This window comes from Carassius auratus, unplaced genomic scaffold, assembly GCF_003368295.1.
Source record: "Carassius auratus strain Wakin unplaced genomic scaffold, ASM336829v1 scaf_tig00020249, whole genome shotgun sequence".
NCBI classification, from domain to species: domain Eukaryota; kingdom Metazoa; phylum Chordata; class Actinopteri; order Cypriniformes; family Cyprinidae; genus Carassius; species Carassius auratus.
This window is the reverse complement of record NW_020525014.1, coordinates 34,061-39,018: the sequence shown is the minus strand read 5'-3', so window position 1 is coordinate 39,018 and position 4,958 is coordinate 34,061. Positions and strand designations below refer to the sequence as shown.

At 43.2% G+C, this 4,958-nt stretch overlaps 1 long non-coding RNA gene across 1 annotated transcript; it reads left to right on the top strand.

Annotated features, from left to right (window-relative positions):
* Positions 1 to 1,611: 1,611 nt before the first annotated feature.
* On the top strand, positions 1,612 to 2,222 carry LOC113076383 (uncharacterized). The gene is made up of 4 exons (XR_003281168.1): positions 1,612 to 1,730; positions 1,797 to 1,883; positions 1,955 to 2,043; positions 2,115 to 2,222. It is a non-coding gene; the product is annotated as an uncharacterized LOC113076383 (long non-coding RNA).
* Positions 2,223 to 4,958: the final 2,736 nt, after the last annotated feature.

The following is a 4,958-nucleotide window of genomic DNA, read 5'->3' as shown; positions in this document are numbered from 1 at the left end:
TACTCTAGTGAACAATTCTGTCTGTGATCATGTTTCTGAATGAATAAAAAGAGGACACAAAAAGGCTTAGATGTTGGTTGTGTTTCAGAGAAATTTGTAATTTTAATTTAATTATTTAATAATTTGTCATTAAAATAAACAATTATTTGGTATAGCTTCTAATACAACATGTCCTTAAATAGGGCATAGTTTATTTTGATTAAAGAGAAATAAATGGATTTCACCTGTGACAAATTGATTGAGTAAATTAGCTGGTAAAGAGGAAAATGATGCTTGTCACGAGAGAGGTGGAGCCATCTTGATTTTCAGCTGAATAAATTTGGATGGTGGAGCACTAACGCATTATCAAACTGCAAGCTTAACAACAATGGGGTTTGGGCAAGTTGGATTTGCATTGGTGTTCCTTTTTGTGCTGGGATTTTCTGAAGCACAGTGGAGTCCCAGCGGAGAAATTATTGGACCCCAGGTGACTTTATGCCTAGGGCAAAAGTCAGAAGACTGACTCTAGGATGCCTCCAATTCCCAAGAAACATAGGCCCCAGTAAACCTGCATCTGCCCCACAAAGTTTTCCTGTCCAAGCACTAGCAAGAGTGACTTTAGGAGCCTTCTCAAGATGTTTTTGGTGTTCAGTCAAAAGAACAGATGCTGGGTCCAGTGACAAAACTGACCATGGCAGTTTCCAAACCTGCCAGAAGAACCACAGCAGCCAGTCATCCCTTTTGATCGCGTCACTTTGTCCCTCCCAACAGCGTAGCGGCTCAGTGTAGAGAGGGTTTCCATATATGTGGAAGTCAAGAAAGACTTATTTGGGATTGGGAAGCTAGTGAGCTCCTCTGCTCTTACACTGGGAGGCTTGTACTGCAACTGGAGAAGACCCTTCTGCTCAAGTGCTTGTCTTTGAATCTGGATTGCATGGATGTGCAGTGTAGTGATGGTGAGGTTTCAATGTTCCCTTTCTGTGGCTTGGAGTGGTTTGTGACTAACCCAGACTCGTCTATCTTCAGGTGACTAACGATGAGCTTGTCTACACCTTCAAACTCTCCACACCCTCAAGAGCTTCACTTGGTGTTCCTATTGTTCGGCAGCATTAGTGCAGTGGTTGGAATCGAGTGTTCATTATTCAAGGTGAGGTCAGGGTTCAAGGCTGCTGATGTACTGAAGTCGGGTTAAGGTGATAGTTTGACTCCCTTGCAGAAAGCATAATGTGAGCAGCGATCCTTAGTGCCCAGTTGGGTCCCATATACCTCTATGGAAGCTGCAGAGGAGGTCTTCGTCTTCTCCCTCAAGCTCATGACCGGTTGGTGTACCAAATGCTCTTGTAACTATCCAGTGCTTGTGAACCTGTTTCTAAAAGTTCTTTGTAGATGACTGGAGATTCGAGAGGCCTTTCAAACCAATACTTCCTGGGTGACATCATAAATCTTGAAGCATCTGTGCTTTCATACAGCCATGTTCCATCCGTGTGTTTGTGGGACAGCTGTGTGGTACAATAGTCCCTTGATGTCACATCTGTCCCCAGATACTCCTTTATTGGAGAACAATTGGGTAAGTGGTGCACTTCATATCTCCCACACTAGGTGTATGAAAGTTTTAACTTGGTTCCTTTCCCAGGTGCCTGGTTGATGCCAAGCTCACAGGCTCCAGATCTCACTTCATGCCTCGAACTCAAGGTGACAAATTGCAGCTTCAGCTAGAGGCTTTCAGGTTCCAGCAACCAGACAGTGGACTGGTATGTGACCGGGTGCGATGCTTTATATGATGTGCTATCATGATCTACGAATGATGGTCTCTGCAGGTTTACATCACATGCATGGTGAAGGTGGCCGTAAGCAACAACGACTCCAAATCCTGAACAGAAAGCTTGTTCCTTCTCTGCTAATGGGTATGATCCCCCACCTCCTAAAGTGTACAGGTGACTGAGGAAATGCTTTTAACTTAAGGGTGTCTTGTCAGTTGGGTGTCTGCAGATGGTTCTGACCAGGTGTGTGGCTGCTGTGACTCCACGTGTAGTACCAGAAGAGGAAGTGACCAGCCCCATAAAGGTCGGATTAGTTTTAGGTTGACCTTATTCTTTTTATGCACCGCTTTTTCTAACCGCTTGTTTGTTCCTCAGATCTGCGTTGGGATAAATCCTCTGTTGGGCCCATCAGTGTTAAGGAATCTGGCCATGGCCAAAAATAACTGGAAGTGCTGTGACTTTATTAAAGTGATCTTAATGGGTTGTGCATTTGTCTTGCGCTTTTTCTCCCTCAAATCTACAATTTGAATCCTGTTATGTGGCTTTTCTGGCACTTGCATACGAGCCAAACTGCTTGTGACCACTCAAGATGGTCTTATAAAGGGGTCCTATTAAGGGGGGGGGGGGGTGACCTAGAATTCGTGCATTTCATCCAAAGTGAACACACCCGGCGCAGTGGCCAGCCATTTATGCTGCAGTGCCTGGGGAGCATTTTGGGGTTCAGTGCCTTTGATCAAGGGCACCTAAGTTGTGGTATTGCCGGCCTGAGATTCAAACCCACCTCCCTGGGGTTAGGAGTCAAAATCTCTAAACACTAGGCCATGACTTCCCCAATTCTGCTCCCTTACATAGTCTTGATTTTGTTTTGGAGGTTTACAAGAACAGGATCTCAAACTGCCAGAAATAAATGCCAGTTAGAATTGTGAATTCGTCCCCTTGGAATTATAAGGTTATATCTGACATTTTTGTCATTGAGTTATTCCCATATTGTTCTGTGAGAACTTATTTACATTATGGGAAATTTTTTTTATGTGTGAAGCTCAATATCTCAATGGTTTTTATTAACAAGATTCGGGAAGAGCGCATCAGATACTTAGCCTAATCGACAAACGTGGACCAAATCAAGTAATCAACCCTATAGTATAAATATAGCTGACTTACCTCTATCCATTGACTATTTATCAGCATGCTGGTTCGCTTCGTCTGTCACCTTATCACAGACCCAATTTTGCTACCAACGAAGAGAGCTATACTGGGGATTTATCAGATCTGCTGCTTTTGCCGGACCCGCAATCAATACCCAGCCAAACACGGCCATTGACCACCATTAAGCATCATCGTGACAGCTGCTCTCCTCGCCAAGCCACACGACACGTCGTGGCCAATTGACCGTGCAAGCTCCGAGCTCGCCTTGCTCGGCATAACGATCATGCCGCCCAAAGACCGCACTCTCCTTGAGTGCTGGATTGCAGAAGCAGCAGGCATTCAACCAGCCAGGGCCACACCCCAGTTCTCACCGCAGCAAGCCTCTCTCACTTCCCGTCGTGGATCAGCCTTTCACCGTGGCTTTTCCGCCCGAGGCGCAGTTCGAGGCCGCTTCCTCTAGCGGCGCAGACGTAGACCAATACATTTTCACGTGAAGCAGGTTAAAAAGCAGGTTCGCGGCTAAAGTTTGTTAAATGAAGTCATGACGCAGTTCCGTCTTCTTCTTCTACTAGTGTTTTATGCCGGTTTTGGAAAACCAGAGTAAAGGTGCATTACTGCCACTTGCTGATGTGTGGAGTGCACATAGATTTGGAAGATGGACACAAACGTAGTTCTGTCGGATTACGATGCCATTTTTAACCACGAAGCCTTCATCCTCACTGAAATGTCCAAGACATTACATTCGCCTTACCGCGCACGTTTAAACCTCACTGAAATGATACAGACCTAAGTTTCATGATGGGTTAAAAAAAAAAACTATCGATTGCCTGAATGCACTGTTAAGTCGCTTTGGATAAAAGCGTCTGCTAAATGCATAAATGTAATTTTAAATGCTAATTTCCACGCAAGTTTTCTGGCAGGACCAATTTAATTAGGGACCTATTTCACCATTCACTGGCATGATCACTCAAAATTCATCTAAAACACAACTGCCCTCGTGTTTTGACGCAGGACAGCAAGTGTGAGTAAAATGTCTGTTGCCTTTTTAGGACCGTAATACGAAAAACAGGCAAGTAAAATATCTTTAGAAACCACTTGGAAGCGAATAGCACACTATTAGCCCATTTACATCACTCTCTTACTTGATCTTGACAAACCGTGCATCATTTGAAAGTATTGATATTTGACCAATTTTTTTTTTTATAAAACATCACTTCAGTGACAGTTATTTAGTAATTTATGTCAGGAAAATGATTCTGATTCCTGAACAATAAACGTTGAAGTGTCAGCTCGTGGACAAATGTTGATCATGTATCTAGTCAGAAAGAATCATGAGCAGAAACATTTTATTTTGGCTATGTAATTTCTGTCTCCATGCCAAAAAGGGGGGTGACTGGTCAGGGGTTAACGTTACTGCTATAATCATGTCTTTTGGTACAACGTCTTACAAGACTAAACATGCTTCATCATTTTCAAAAGCCTCTGTTTCCAAAGTCCATACTGCAACGTGAAAACAGCGTTCCAAATTAACGTTACTGCTATAATCATGTCTTTTGGTACAACGTCTTACAAGACTAAACATGCTTCATCATTTTCAAAAGCCTCTGTTTCCACAGTCCATACTGCAACGTGAAAACAGCGTTCCAAATTAACGTTACTGCTATAATCATGTCTTTTGGTACAACGTCTTACAAGACTAAACATGCTTCATCATTTTCAAAAGCCTCTGTTTCCACAGTCCATACTGCAACGTGAAAACAGCGTTCCAAATTAACGTTACTGCTATAATCATGTCTTTTGGTACAACGTCTTACAAGACTAAACATGCTTCATCATTTTCAAAAGCCTCTGTTTCCACAGTCCATATTGCAACATGAAAACAGCGTTCCAAATGTATCCGCTCTGGAGACCATCTAAAAAAGGCCGGAGGCCAAATGAGAGGAAAGATGCTTTTCCAACAGGAACATAATTATGTGGACAAGGCTTGAGGAATTGTCAGATCAGGCAACCAATTGCTAAGATGGAAACACAGTAGGATACCCATTCATTTTTAGCTTGCCCCATCAAATGTTA